General features: G+C 33.2%; 1 pseudogene; it reads right to left on the bottom strand.

Annotated features, from left to right (window-relative positions):
* Window positions 1-10,288: 10,288 nt before the first annotated feature.
* On the bottom strand, window positions 10,289-14,901 carry LOC109211430 (annotated as a pseudogene).
* Window positions 14,902-17,454: the final 2,553 nt, after the last annotated feature.

The raw sequence follows: 17,454 nt of genomic DNA, 5'->3' as shown, positions 1-17,454 counted from the left end.
TAGCGTTTATTATGTTATGAAGTCGATTATATCTAGATACAATTGATTTGGAGCCGAATTCTAAAGGAAAGGCGGTGTTTGAGGCTGGAGTTGGCCGTGGAAGTTCGAGGTAAGTGTTCGGTCTAACCTCAGCTTGAGGGATTAGTAGTTGTGTCCTATTTGCTATTTGCTTCTTGTTGTGTACGGCGTATAGGCATGGTGACGAGTATCTATACGTTGATGTCGAGCATGACCGTGAGTCTTAAATTGCAATTGGTGTGTTCTTAAATGATACTACGGATGCTTTAATTGATGATTCTCGATATTGAGCAATGATTAAGTTTTTTTTCGTGGAAATTACTTATGATTGAGTATTGGTGTTAGCCGAGATGAGTAGAAGTTGAGTTAAGATTGGTTATAGCTGATTCTCCCTTGCCAGGACGTATTTACTTTTACTGTCAAATCCCTTGTCGGGATAGTGTAGTTTATTATTGATTCCTTGCCAGGACTCTTGGTATGGTTGCTGCTAAAGGTATATAAATATATGGACCGGGTTACACCCCGCAACAATACTATATGTGGATCGGGTTGCACGCCGCGACAATACTAAATATGGATCGGGTTGCACGCCGCAACAATACTAAATATGGATCGGGTTGCACGCTGCAACAATGTTATATTGGATCGGGTTGCACACCGCAACAATATTATATTGGATCGGGTTGCACGCCGCAACAGTGATATAAATGGATCGTGTTGCACGCCGCAACAGTGTTAAATGATAAGGGATCGGGCTGCGTTCCGCAACAATATTATTATTGTTTCGTTGTAGATTTTGACTTGTTCTCTCATATTTCTCTTAAGTTCCTGCTGGATTTGACATTTCCCCCATAGCATGTACCCCCTCCCATTTAAATTGTTTATTCCGTTTACTTTTCGTTGTATATTATATAACTGCACAGGTTTATCTGGAGTCTGGTCCAAGCCTCGTCACTACCTCGCCGGGGTTAGGCCAGGCATTTACCAGCACATGGGGTCGGTTGTGCTGATGCTACACTCTGCACTATGTGCAGATACCGGAGGACCATTTGGACAGTAGCACTTGGGGAGCCAGCCTTCAGTCCAGTCAGAGATCCCGAGGTAGTCCTGCAGGCATCCGCAGGCCCGGCGTTCTCTTCTATTTCATTATGTACTCTGTTTTCACTAGATTTCGAGACAGATTGTATTTCTTTCAGACATTGGTTGTAGTAATCTTAGTCCATCCGTGCATATTGTGACACCAGATTCCGGGTAGAGGAGTGTATTGGCATTGTAGTACTGGCTTGGTTATTTTTAGCTGTTTAAGTCTTCCGCTTATTTCTGTTTATTGTAAATTTTAAAATGTTGATTGCCTGTCAATGCAAGTTGTTAAAAAGGACTAAAAATGAAAGGGTTAGAACTTCTATATTTCGTGGCTTGCCTAGCTTCTACGAGTAGGCGCCATCACGACTCCCGAGGGTGAAAAATCCGGGTCGTTCACACACACACACACACACACACACACACACACACACACACACATATATATATATATATATATATAATAATCAATAAACTTAGGACTAGGCACATAAATATAGCAATAATCAATCAAGGAAACATCTAATAGTCAATTAAGGGAAGAAAACTCATAACTTTAATTAAGGTAAACCATAAGTAACAAGTGCATGTATGCTAAAAACTATAGTCAGAGATTTTAACACTGTAATTAAGGACTTAAATAGATTTTAGGATCAAAGACTCCTAAGTTTAGGATAAGTGAAAGTGGTCCACATTTAACGGCAAGAATCACAAAACATATAAACAAAAATCACTGAAGGAAACGGGGAAAGAAAGAATCGAAAACCCTAATTTTTGAGCGAGTTAGTCATAAATTAATGACAAGAGTGATAATAAAGATGCATAGAGACATATAGACGGAATAATTAAATATTGAACCAGATTTTGTTCGATTTTAAAGAATCAAAAACTCCAATTTTAGGGTAAGTAAAAATTATTATGAAAAATCATAATAGAGATGCACATAGGTAGATATACGGAAACATTACAGAGAAATATTTAATAAAATAGGAAAACTGTAACAGATCTTGAAAGATCTGAATCTTAGGTTTTAGGGTAAATGAAGAATCGAGAAAATATCAGAGATTCATACCATAAAGAGACGAAGAATAAGCTTAGATGGAAAGAAGCAAAGATCTGAACCAGATTTGGTTCACAATAGGAGAGATCTGCTTGCCATGTTAGGCAAGCAATTATGTAACACCATAAATGGGTAGCCAGTAGCGAGACAAGATGAATAAGGTAAGAAGATCGTTGATGGATTCTATGTCTGGGATGGAATCAAAAGGGAAATGGGATTACGGCGCTAGGGTTTCAGAAGAGGAGAAGAAGAGAGTGTTCTGGGGCAACGGGGGGTGTAACATGATTAGGATTAGGGGTTTCGTTAGGTTTAAAAAGGCGGGGCGAATGGGAGACGTTGATCTTGAGAGATCAACGGCTATGTTTAAAGATAAACGAAGCGGGTCATATAAAATGGGTACCGACCGGGATTTAGTAAGGGGTTATCTGGTATGAGTTCAGGAGCTATTAGGCTGCATAAAGGTGTTGGGCTTGATATTTTGGGATGGGGTAATTGGGTAGTATATATGTTTGAAATTGGGATTTTAGGGGGCTATATTTTAGATACCCAATTTAACCAATAAATAATTTATAAAAAAATAATTAATAAATAAAAAATACCACTTGTGCATGAAAATTATTTAAAATAATTACTTAACATTATAAAAGTATAAAAAGTCATTTATGCATAAATAATGTAATTATACATGCATATGGGATGTTATTATAAAATGTGCAATTTATCCTTGTAAAATATAAATGTAATTATAGAAATGCAATGAAAAGTACTCAAATATTATGTTGGTATAAATTATAAGTTTAGATGATTAACTTATCATAAAAAATAATTCTGAGGGTAATTATTGGATATTTGTATAATAAAATGTAGAAACAAATTAATTTAAAGCCTTTAAAAATTTTGAAAAAAATTACTTGTGCATGTCTGTAAATCAAATGATGATGCATATGCACTATTTTGAAAGTATATATATATATATATATATATATATATATATATATATATATATATATGAGGAAAAAATTGAGTATCAACAGCTGTCCCTCTTTACCGGAAAGGATGAAAGAGTTGTCGGGTAAAAAAATGATGACCGATTTTGACCGAATGGGGTATTTTTGGAAAAAATATAGGTCGAACCCTGGTCTCTGAGCTTCCTACATATCCCTGGTTTTAGAGGAATCAAGCCATGTGTAGTTCTGGGCCCAACGGTGAATGAAACCAGTGGAATTGGAACACGATTTTGGACATGAAATTTGGGATAAATTATATATTTGAGTTCATGGTGTTATGGTCAAACTTTATCTTCAAATAATTTCGGAATCCGGGCACGTGGGCCCGAGGGCGATTTTGTCAATGTTTCGATCGGGATTAGAAATTATTATAAATTGGATTATTATGAGTAATTAAGCATAAATTAATGGGTTTACATAATTATTGGCTAGTTTTGGAGCGTTGTGCATCGATTTGAGCCTTCGAAAGGGCGTGGAATGCCGGTTATGGAACTTTGGAGCGAGGTGAGTCTCCTTTCTAACCTTGTAAGAGGGAGTTGTCCCCATAGGTGAATTAATTGGATATGTGCTTCTATTTGTGGGGGCTATGTACGCACGAGGTGACGAGAGTCCGTGCGCAGCTATTGTTATGCCTCTGTCCGGGTAGTCCTAGGTTACATCATGCTTTTGTTGATATTATTGTTGATCGATGTTATTGTTGCCTTGAGAAGAAACAAGATTGAGGTTGCGTAATAATTGTGTTGAAAGGTATTTTAATTGAGCAATTCAAGAATTTAAGTGTTACCGTTAAACTTAGTATTTTCAAAAGGAATTGGGGAAAATTACCTTAAAAGCTTCACGTTGAATTGTCTCTATTTTTGAAAAGGATCAAGAAAATGATTTTGATTTGTTAATAAATTTATATTTGACCGCGTCGCATGTATGATTCGCGAGCGGAAAATTTCTTAAATCTATATTTGACCGCGTCACATGTATGATTCGCGAGCGGGGAAATTCCTTAAATCTATATCTAATCGTGTTGCACGTATGATTCGCGAGCGGGGTATTACTTCTACTACTCTCATAGGAGCGGGCCGATCGTCTAGGCAGGTTCATAGATGCATCTATAGTTCGTGCCATTCGACCCTCTGGCAGTGACAATTTACTTTTATGTTGGATCGGGTCGTACACCTCGGAATTTCCTATATATACATATATATGTATTATACTATGGAATCATGCATAACACTTGGCCAGAAGCCAGTGTATCTAAGGGATTTTTCCCTGATTTGAATCCTGATAACTTCTTTGACGGAAACTACTATAATTGTACATATATGCTCCAGTTACGGAGGGAACTTGCTAGCCGAAACTTGAGTAAAATTATGAAGAAGGGGGATGGTACTACGTGTTTTATACATGTTTATTTCATATATTTGCCCTGTACATATATGTCTCTACTTCTTCAAGATTAGACGGGATACTTATTGAGTACACGTTGTTTCTGTACTCATGCTACACTTGTTGTGCATTTTTGTTGCACAGGCACATGTACCTCTAGTTGGCCTAAGGTGCATAGCGACATGGATGATACGGAGACTTAGGTGAGATGCATCTCTCGAGACGACCCGCAGCCAGCAGAGTCTCTTTCAGTGTATTATATTTACTTCCTGTCCAAGTTTGTATTTCGGACAGTTATTGTACTTTATTTGATTTCCTAGTGATTGCTCATGCACTTGTGACACCGGGCTCTGGGATGATTTCGGGATAATTCAGTAAATAAATTTTGTAAAGACATCGTTATTTATCCTGTGAAGTTTATTATCCATTGTTTAAATGTTTAGAAGAAATGATTCAAAAATATTAAAACGTGAATTTACTAGTAATATGATGTTGGATTGCCTGACAGTGGTGTCCCATCACGACCTTTAGTGGATTTTGGGTCGTGCAAATTCTTTGCCTTTACATTCTAGTTTGATTGGTAGTTTTCTTTTGTTAAGTACAAGAATTTATTTCATGTTAAAAATAATCGATTTTTAATTGAGTACTTAAATTATTCATCACTATTTGATTCAATTATCATCAATATATCTTGGTAAATGATAGATTTCTCACAGAGCAATTGGTTTGATAGTGTTACGTTGAGAATATAGTCTCCGGAATATGTGTTTAGGTAGTGTATGTCTCATATTTAAGAAAAAAATCTATGAATAACCGAAAAATCGACCAAAACCGACAAAAATCGAATCGATAAAATATCGATTTAATTAGTTTGGTTTGGTTCCAATATTTGAAGAACCGACTTACTTGGTTTTGTTTTTTTAGGGAAAAACTGCTCCAAACCGAACCATGAACACCCCTAGAGTCTACTCATATTTTTTTCTTAGATGTCTAATAAGGCGAGTTAAATAAAAAAATCATTACATAATTTGAATCTTTTCGTATTTACATGGTAACAGACTTAACAATATGATACGATACAATTAAATTTAAGTAATAATCAAAATAAATATTATGGACAGACAAGCATGTATTCTTAGAAAGAGCTTTTTTGAAATAAAAAAATGAATAAGAAGCAGAGGAGATGTCGCTCTTATGTATGAAATTTGTCAATATTGACTACAGATTAAATCTATATCTATATCTATATTATTATAAAAATATGAATACAATGTCGGTTTACAAAAATAACCTTATAATATTAAGCATAATAACTTATAATAAAAGGACATAACTGGAATTAGATATTAACCTTATAATCCTATTAGTTTTAGGACATAATACTACACGTTAGGAATCCTATGTGATTACCTTTAGGAATCCTATTAGTATAATTACTTTCGGGATGTCTAATTCATGTAAAATTAAACAAGTAAATATCTTTAGTCATGTAATCTTATTACTTTTAGGATATTCTTCTTAAAAATTCCTATTAGTAATTTAATTTTAAAACGTATTATAATGTCCTATTACTAATTTAATTTGAGAATGTATTATATTGTCCAAATCCATAATACACACATTAAAAAGAAAATTAAATACTATAATAGAGATGTTACGAACAAAATGTTCAATTGATATCTGGTTGGAAGAGTAAGAGATTGCGGTACTCTAATTTATTCAATTTTGTGGATAAATTGAAAGTAAATAAACTCCAGTCGTACTACAACTAACATTAACTTAACAATACAAAATTGGTAATATTGTTGTATTATAAAAGTTGATAACATCTATTAGTTACACTTTATTACTTTAGCAGATGATTTGAGTTAGTTTCATATTTTTATAAATTGTGTTTGTTAAGTTATCAAGGACAATGAATAGCAACTAACAGTTTGAATTAATCAATTAACAGTTTGAATTATTATAAAAGCATGAATACAATGTAGGTCTACGAAAATAACCTTATAATGTTAAGCATAATAACTCATAATAAAAGGACGCAACCGGCATTCGAAATATTAGCCTTATAATCTTATTACTCATGATAATCCTACATGATTGCCTTTATGAACCTTTTTAGTATAATTATTTTTGGGCTATCTAATTCATATAAAATCGAACAAGTAAATATCATTTGTCATGTAATCCTATTACTTTTAGGATATACTTCTTAAAAATTCATATTACTAATTTAATTTGAAAACGTATTATAATATCCTATTACTAAAATAATTTGAGAGTGTATTATATTGTCCAAACCCATTTAGAAAAAAGGAGAGCCTATATTATTATAAAAGCATAAATACAATATTAATATACCAAAATAGCCCTAAAATATTAAGCGGAAGAACTCATAAGGAAATGACATAACTGCAATAACCTATTTTTTGGACTACAATACCTTCTATTCTAATTTTGAATATTTAAAATTAATAAAATTTTGTCTATTAAATTATTATTAAAAATATGTAGGAAGGTGTACTAAAATCAATTTCATAAGAATCCTTCGTATTATCAATACTTCACCACTCCATAATTTCCAATACCAAGAAAAAATAAAATTAATATTAAATGGATGCATGAAGAGTTGAAATTGAGAAAAAAAATATCTCCACGATAATATATTTTTTATATTATATTTGAACCAATTTCCTACTCAAATAATATATTTTTTTATTCAATTTTTTGTGTAATATTAAGAAATACCCAATTATTAAACAATAACTAAGAAAATATTTAAGAATATAAATGTGTGAGAAAGAAAAAAAATAGTTGGTAAGAGTCAATACCACTAATGATTCTACAAATATAAAAGTGAAATGCCATATCAATCTTTTACTCATTGAAAATAAAATTTATGGCGGATAAAATTATAATTAAGATTAAATATTCAAAACAAGAGATGAACTAATATTAAGATCTGAATCAACATAGAATAAATTATTTTTTATGTTAAAACTAAATAACTAAATATTTTAATTAATTATTTAGCAAGAGAATTCAAATCAATTATTTATTATATTCATCATATGAGTAAAATTCTTATCCAAGTTAAAAAAAAAGTCTTAGGATACATAAATTTATTCCATAAAAAGAGCGTTAAAACACAAAGTAAAATTGTTAGTATATTATTAAGAATTAAAATACTATACAAGTGTCTTGGGAAGCACAATCAAAGCCAAATCCTAATCAAGAACAAACTTTCAAGACTATATTATAAAGAGTCGACTCTGGTAGAACGGGATTATTCTTTGTAGATGCCTTCGGCAGAATCAAAATAATATTTCTAGGTCATGAATTACTTGCAAATATCATATCAAGAGGCATGACACTATTAACAATAGTAGCAAGTGGTGTACCAACAACGATTTTATTGTGAGGCCACCCACTTTAGATTTGATATCCATCTTCAAAAAACTTAAATAACCATCATAAAATATATCAAAGTAGAGCAATTGTCCTAAATTTATAAGGAAAACAAAATTGATAATACGGGATGAATCACCTATGCCTAAGTGTCAAACAATCGAAATATTGCCCGTTGTTCTAGAGATATATTGGATATTAATAAACTGTTTGGTGGAAAACTAATGGTTTTGGAGGTGATTTCTGTCAAGTACTACCGGTAGTTCCAAAATCGACAAAAGCAGAGACTGTAAAAGCTAGCTTGTCAAAGGTATACTTTTGGCCTCAAATGAAAAAGATTCAACTGACAAGAAATATAAAGTAAGAACAGATCCAGTATTCAGTGACTTCTTGCTTCTTGTCGGAAACGAAGAAGAGCATCTAATAAAAGATGATTTGGTTCATCCTGAACATTTGGATATCAATCCAATGGTAATGGTGCATTTAATAAAAGAAATATTTCTATCATTAGATTAAAATGTAATTTATGCAAATCGCATGATAGAATTAAAAAGATATCTTAGCTAGCAAAATATGTTGATCAACTAAATAAAAGGTTGATTGCAAAATTTTATGGTAAAAACAAAATGTTTTTCTGTTTTTGAATCAGGAGAAAATGATACCAATAATTATTACCAAGAAAAATACTTAAATACTTTAATACCAGATGGCCTTCTACTATACATGTTTGTTGTCAAGTTTATTATTTCTTACATATGTTAGTGTCACAGTATATATAATAGACTAAGTTAAAATTGATCTTCCAGTGTATATAGGTTAATTTTGAAGAAAAATATGCATGCCATGCTACTGAAAAACTTAGATACGTCGAATAGCTTATGTAATAGCATAGATGGTATATAGAAGTTTTCACAATAACGTCATACATGCAAAAATTATGATATTGGTCAACGTGCTTATGAGTATATTCTTATCCCTGAATTCAACTTTCGTCTTCCGAAACTAAGGAATATCCTTTTAAATTTGTGTGAAAATAATTTTTAGTATGTTTATGCTTTCCAAATATAATTACAATAAATAAAGCACAAGGACAACATCCTAAATATTGGACTACATTTGCCGCAATATGTTTTCTTGCAAGAACAACTGTATGTTGCACTTTCAAGAGGGATATCAAGATCGACAACAAGAGTTTTGGTTAAGGCAGATCAACCAAAGCAATAGGAGGAAACATACACAAAAAAATTTTATCCACAAATTAAAGAAGTGTTCGTTAAGATAACATCACATTAAATACTTTAATATAATACATAATTATCTAACTAACATAACAAAATTGATCATTTATGTAAGTTTTGATGATGTCATTTTCTTTTAAATTCATGTATTATGCTAATGTAATAATATTTTTTGGCATTTAGATGATTGTTGCATTATTATTCATAAAATTCACTCACTAATTAAATTTTTTTGTTCCTTCATATAAATAAATATTTAAATCATTATGTATCATTATAAACGTGCAGCGCACGTTCATAGATACTAGTAGTTTTAAAAAATGACCATAGGTTAAATAGCAGGAATAAAACTGATCACCCTATTAAATATTTTACCCAATAATCACAGTGTTAAACCCAACCCTCAACTTGGATTGTTCAGGATTCTCACCATCTTTTCCATCCTTGGGCCTGGTAGCCACAACCGCATCCTCTCCACTCGAAATCGGCCCACTCTTACAGCTTGTTTGGATGGTTGTTACCCGTTATTTTATAATGTATTATATCGTAGTTATATTGTATTGTATCATTTTATAAATATAATATTTGGATAGATTGTATTGTTTGCAGTGTAAAAAAATATTTCGTTATTTGGTTTGACTGTATCGTACTGTACTATAACTAATAAATTTACTAAAACACCCTCAATTGTTTAAATGTTAACTTTATCAAGAATTACGCAATAAAATAATTTAAGAAAACCCCTTTCTACTAATTTATCACCAAATATGTCTTATAAATAGATTAAGCAATTAAATTCATGCAAATTTTAACAAAATTAGTAGAACAAAATTAGCAATTTTACGTTGCAGTTGGAAGCGACAAAAGTTCTGGAAAAAAAAAAGGACAAAGTAGGTTATAGGTGAGAGATTTGGAGTTAAAATTAAAAAAAGGTAGAGGGCGAAATAGAATTATGAAGTAATAAGTTAGGGCATAATTGAAAAGAAAAATAGGAAACAATCCCACCACACCAAATCAGTTGTTCAAAAAATGGAACTTTTCATTATTACGGAATAATGAATTTAACAATAAAATACAATCAATTTTAATGAAACAATCAAAACAAACATTATTTTCGGGATAATAATACTATATGATACAATGAGTAACAACCATAAAAACAAGTTGTTAACCACATCCAACATCGCCCCGATCTCCTCCGCACGACACAAATACTCGTTAATTAAATTTATGAGAAATGGCCATCTTCATCTTAGGGATGTCCTTCTCGTACTTTAAATGGGCTCTGAAGTATTCGAAAGCGTTTCCTGTAAAGAGGAAAAGCCTTTGCATAATTACCACTATCTTCTTGCACTGCTTGATTCACATACTCAATCGCTTTCTGCTTGAAATCACTATACATCTTTGACCATATAAGAGAATTTCTACAATTAAAAGTCCAATTAAAAATTGAATATAAGCGTGGAAACTGGCCACTCCATTAAATTTTTACCTGGTAATCTCGGAGTAAAGCCTGGTCCTTAACTTTGACTGCTCAGGATCATCACCATATTCTCCATCCTTGGGTCTGATAACCACAACCGCATCCCCTTCATTTAGACTCGGCTCAGTCAAATCCAACACCATCCGGATCTCCTTTGCTCGGTGCAAATACTCATAAAATTTCTTAGTAATGGCCTCCATAGTCTTAGGATTTTTTTTCTTACTTTAAGTGGGTTTTGAAATACTCCAAAGCATTCATGTAAATAGGGAATGCTTTTGCATAATTATCAGTGTTGCCTTCTTGCACGACTTGCCTCACATACGCAATCGCTTGATCCTTGAAATCGCTAAGAGTCTGTTTGGAAAGTCAACATGTAATTGAAATTGGTGTAATTATCAGGGTAGTAATTACACAGCCTAGTAATTACACAGTTGTGTAATTACGATGACATGTTTGTTTGACATAGTATAATTATAGTGTAATTACAAGTTTACTGTTTGGTTGCACAAGTGTAATTACACAGTTAGATTAAATTTTAAATTAAGTAATTATTAAAACTTAAAATCTAATATAATAAATATATGCCTATACATTTTTATAAGTATAAATGATATTATATTTGGTATTTAAGATGTATATCTTTTTCGTGAATATACATTAATTAGTAATTATATATTTATAACTAATATTGTAAAAATAATTTATACAGTATATTTTATTAAATTAATAATATTTAGTTTAGATGCTTACAAAAACTAAAAATATACGTTTTGTAAGAACATCGTGGAATTCATGTTTGATAAAATAAATTAATTTCTATAAATATAATGCCATAACATTATTAAAATGTTTGACAAAACTAATCTATCAATTCTAACTAAAAAATGAACAACATGCAATGTGAGTCAATACTACTAAAACAAGCAAATTGGAACCATGAATATAATACATTTTCAAAATTCAAAAATAAAATAAAATCGTTTAACATATGTCAAATTCCAACATAATAATAGTAAGTTCCACTGCAACTTAAGATTAGGAAACATGATAAATTTATAACCACATTCAACAACTTGATTTCACTTTAATTGCATCACTCATTATATGCCAAGTTTATTAATGACTCATTATTTTTAATATTATGAGGTGCAGTCTAAAATTTGAATAAAAAATAAAATATAAGCAATTACATGGAATCACAAAAAGTAAAGATAGAGAAATAAAAGATAAATCATGTACAAAGAAAAATATGTTAAAAATAAAATTAAAAAATTAAAATAATAGAAATAAAAAGTTATAAAGAAAATAAATTAAAATAAAAACAAAAAGGAAAGAAACTGAAAAACAACATTGTAATACACAGTGTAATTACCACCAATTCTCACCTCCCCCTTGAGAATTGGAGAGTGTAATTACACTCCTCCAATTACACCCAATTTCATGCAGACCAAGTAATTACTTGGCCAAACAAACATGTCAAACTGTGTAATTACATCCAAATCCATTTCCAAGGTGGCTTTCCAATATAGTGCCAAACTCACAAATAATCGATAAGCTAGCAAGAAAGTATAGCTTTTGGCAAGAGGGTAAACTTTTACTTGGCCTTTATTTTCCTAGCACGTCGCAAAATGGCGTTGTGCAATTTGATCCATAATCCCAACGTAACGTTGAAGAGCTCCTGGCTTGAAGAAATTTGGAAGCAATCTTCTCGTTTTAATGCCTTCTTCATTTATACTAAAGTTTTGAGTCAAATCATTAGATGGGAATATTTTTGATGATTAGGCACTATACTGTACAGTTGTTTCATTGAAACAGATTATACCTGTAGCACTCAAAGACCGCTGATTTTTCAATAAAGATGAGTTTAATGAAACTAGACGAGTACTTAGACATTCTATCAAAGATAATTTTTAGGTGACCTTTCAACCAGNATTACACCCAATTTCATGCTGACCAAGTAATTACTTGGCCAAAAAGACATGCCAAACTGTGTAATTACACCCAATTACACCAAATCCATTTCCAAGGTGGCTTTCCAAACAGGCTCTAAACATCTTTGATTATATAAGAAACTTTTGTACAATTACGGAACCAATTAGAAAACTGAATAACTTAAGTGAGGTTGAAACCGAGCCTCATTAAATTTTGGGCTTTTTACCTTCCTATACCATATATGAAACCTTATTACCCTTAATGTTTAAGGTTTGTTTTAATTACATTTCAGTATACCAAATTACCATTTATATACCATAATTCAAATTAGGGATATAATTAAGGGTGCATTTATATTAGGCGCTATAATTAAGGGTGCAATTATTTTCTGACCCTTCAGCCGTAACTTAAAAAAGTTATGAATTTCTTTCTTTGCTTCTTCTTCCTATTTGTCGTGTCCAGCTAATGCAAATCACAGCAAATGAAACAAATTACCTAATTTTGCTTGCTTTCGCTGAGATTCAAATATTGGTATTCGAAGTTTTTGTGTATTTTATTTTTTATAATGATGGTAAGTTACACCTTTGAATGAGAATGACTTCATCACAGGTCTGTGCATTCTATAGTTTTGTCTTCTACTTCCAAGAACTGCACTCAGATCTATAGTTAATTTTCATAAACAAAACATACCTTCTTTTGTAGATAAATTGTAGAAAAATTAGAAAAATTGTAGATAAATTGTAGACTGTTTTTTGCAGAAAAATTTGTAGAAGCTTTAGTCGTTTTGGATTTGTGAAAACAGAAAACAATGCATCTACAATCAGAATACAAATAATCTACAATTTATCTACAAGATATCTACGAACTGGATACATTGAATTTTAATATCCCAATTCCCATTTCAATTGTAGCATTATTGGCATTTTCGACATAATTGTAGAAGATTTGTAGAAGTTTTAGTCTTCCCAATCTACAATTTATCTACAATTCTACAATTTCTGGAAATATGTTTTCTTCTTCTTCTTCTTCGAGTTTCAATCTGAAATTCAGTCAAAACCAAGTCTAATCTTCACCAAAACCCCTCAAAATTGAGATATAAACTCCAAACCATATTCCCGATTATTTTCAACAACACCCAATCCAAACAAATAATGATTTTTGAAAACCCAAATTTGAATTCAAAGCTTTCAAGCTTTTTAATGGCTATCAATGGTGGAAAATATATGGAAGAACAGATGAAGATGAAGATGAAGAACAGAAATCTCCTTTCCGTTTCAAAATTACGCAGCTTCGAGATCTCGTTTCCGTTTCAAATTTTGAATTTAATGTGGAATAAATCAATCCCAGATTCTGTGGCTGATTTTTCGCGCGCTAAAAATGGCAGATTCTGCCTAAATAACGAATGGTATATAAATTGTAGATAAACTATGGACTGGGGGGGTGGGGGGTAATATACATACTATGCACATATCTGGTGATAAGGTTTCATATATGGTATAGTTAGGAAAAAATCTCTTAAATTTTTGGCTGATCATAAGTTTAATCATAAAGTTAGGCCCAATTTTCAACTTGGACTGTTCAGGACCCTCCCCATCTTCTCCATCCTTTAGCTTCATCTTGGGGCTGGTAGCCATATCCACTTCCCCTCTATTCGGACCTGATCCAGTCCCATCCTCATCCAACACCGCCCGAATCTCCTCCCTCGATGCAAATACTCATCAAATTTCTGACGAATGGGCTCCTTAATCTTAGGGTTCTTCTCGTACTTTAAATGGGTTTTGAAGTACTCCAAAGCATTCATGTAAAGAATAAATGCTTTTGCATAGTTACCAAGATTGTCTTCTTGCACCGCTTGCCTCAAATACTCAATCGCTTGCTTCTTGAAATTGCTATACATCTTCGATCATGTACGAATGATTCAATTTACAGAATCCAATTAGAAGAAAAAGAAAATATTGGTCAAGTTCGAAGTCCAAAATTAGAAAGCCTAGGAACTTATAGAATGGTTAGAACTGAAAATATAGTGAACGACACTTGCACATGGGTTAGTCGATCCTAAGGGTCAGGAGAACCCCGACAGATAGCGCGTGTCGCGCGTACTCCGAAAGAGAATCGGGTTAAAATTCTTGAACCGAGATGTAACAGTGACGACAACATTAAGAAGTCCGGAGACGTCGGGGGGCCTTGGGAAGAGTTATCTTTTCTGTTTAACAGTCTGTCCACCCTGGAAACGACTCAGTCGAAGGTAGGGTCCAGCGGTTGGAAGAACACCACACTTCGCGTGGTGTTCGGTGCGTCCCGGGTGAAGTTCTTGTGCATATTTTTTTTTTCTTTTTGGCAGCTTGTGGATTCACTTGTTTGTATATTTTGTGAAGTTTTAAGAGTGCATTTGGAAGTGAAATACTTGAAATATGGGATGAATTAGAGGTATAAAGAGAGGATTGGAGGAATCGAATTGTGAGATAGGGACTGTTCTTATAGTTGAAAGTAAAAAATTTGCCTCGTGACTCATGCGGTGGCCGCAGGTTCAACTCTAAGAGCATCCCTTTAATTCTTATTTAAATTTTTAAAAAAATAAGGGTCTTCGTGTTAGTTGGAAATGATTGCACGCTAAAGCTTTATAGTTTGATTATCATTGAACCTTTGAAGTTACTTCCTCTGGTTCACAATAAGTGTCCAATTTTGCTTTTAGCACGCCCATTAATAAAATACTAAATTCTATATAAAAATACCTACTATGATGAAACTACCCCTAATTAAACATTTAATGTGAGGAGTAAGAAAACTCTTTAGGGATATGTACATAGGGGTTATTTTGTAAAAACAAATTGAATTCCTTCTTGATTACATAACTGGACACTTATTTTGAACCAAAATGAAAAAGCAAATTGGACACTTATTGTGAACAGGAGGGAGTATAGGTTTAATAAATTCCTATAAAGTAATTCAATCTCGTTTTACCAAATGCAAATAGAATTGCTTGTCAAACCAAAATGCACCGTGTCAAATTATGCAACTTGGACAGAAGGAAGACCTGTCAAAATCAGCTATCCATGAAGATCAGCCATGGAGTCTTAGCTGATTGAATCTGATCTGATGTGTTTGAGTGAGTCGGCAAAACAGAGGATGAAGGTGGAGAGAGAATATTCCAAAAGATTTTATTCTTGTTATGTATCTGTACATGTATATGTATAAGAATGAAACTAAAACTAACTCTACGACTATCTATGGTTAACTAACTCTACTATTAACCATAGTAAACTTAAGTTACATTCAGCACAACTAACTATCTGTCACTACAGCTAACTATTACAACTAACTAAGTGACATTGCTTGGCTCATTACTCCCCCTCAAACTGGAGGGTAAGAACAAATTTTCAACTCTCAGCTTGCACAATAGAAGATAGTGTTCTGCTTTCCCAAGGCCTTTGGTACGTAAATCTGCAAATTGATCCCGAGTACTAACATGATGAGTTTGGATGAGACCTTGCTGCAATTTCTCCCGGACAAAATGGCAATCGATGTCAATATGTTTGGTCCTCTCGTGAAATATTGGATTGGCAGCTATCTGTATAGCTGCTTTACTGTCGCAAAAGAGGTCTATGGGAAATTCCACAGTGATGCCTAACTCCTTAAATAGACCCACAAGCCATGATAGTTCATCTTCTATTAAAGCCATGCTTCTAAACTCTGCCTCTGTTGAACTTCTTGACACTGTGCTTTGTTTCTTGGATTTCCAAGAAATAAGTGAGTCCCCGTACTTCACAATGAACCATGTGACTGATTTTCTAGACTATGGACAGGCTACCTAGTCGGAGTCACAACAAGCAACCAAGGAATGAGAGTTTGTAGAAGACATCTCTATTCCCAAACCTGGAGCTTTCTTCACATATCGGATGACTCTTAGGGTTGTATTCATGTGTGACCTCTTAGGTTTGTGCATGAATTGGCTCAAGACCTGAACCACATAAGCTATATCAGGTCTCGTCATGTAAGGTAGAGCAACTTTCCTACGAGCCTTTGATAGGGTTTAGCATCAGCCAAAATAGTATCCTCATCATCCATGGTCTTCGTAGCTTCATCAAATTCCACTGATGTGAGCTTCTAATTGACTTCCAAAGTTGTTGACACAGGTTTTACTCCCCCTAGCCCTGAATCAGATATCAAATCAAGGGCATATTTGCGTTGATTCATAAGGATCCAACCTTACTTCTGGCAAATTCTATGCCTAAGAAGAATCTGAGCTCCCCCAAATCTTTCATTTTGAACTTCTTTTGAAGGTTATCTCTAGCAGCTTGAATAAGTTGCTGATTATTACCTGTCACTAGAAGATCATCTACATAAACTAGGACAACAACCAAAGCGTCACCTCTCCTTTGTGTAGACAAGGAATAATCAAAATGGCTTTGGACAAATCCCAGGTCTTGGAGAGCCTCTGTGAGCTTCAAGTTCAACTGTCGAGATGCTTGCTTGAGGCCATAAAGTGGCTTTCTCAATTTGCACACCTTGGCTCTAGACTCCCCCTTGGTGCCAAAACCCTGAGGAAGATGCATGTATACTTCTTCAAAGAGATCCCCCCTGCAAGAATGCATTGTGCACATCCATTTGATAGATGTGCCAATGCTCTGAAGCAGCTGCAGCTATGACTGATCTGACAGTCACCTTTTTAGCTACAGGAGAGAAAGTTTCCTTATAGTCTAGACCTTCCTTTTGGCTAAAGCCTTTGGCTACAAGCCTAGCCTTGAACCTTTCCACCTCCCCATTGGCTTTGTATTTGACTTTGTATACCCACTTGCATCCTATAGGAGTTTTACCTTTAGGCGGATCAACTATATCACAAGTCTTGTT

Source organism: Nicotiana attenuata, unplaced genomic scaffold (genome assembly GCF_001879085.1).
Source record: "Nicotiana attenuata strain UT unplaced genomic scaffold, NIATTr2, whole genome shotgun sequence".
Lineage (NCBI taxonomy): Eukaryota > Viridiplantae > Streptophyta > Magnoliopsida > Solanales > Solanaceae > Nicotiana > Nicotiana attenuata.
Note: the sequence above shows the minus strand (reverse complement) of the source record. Positions and strands in the feature narration are given on the sequence as shown.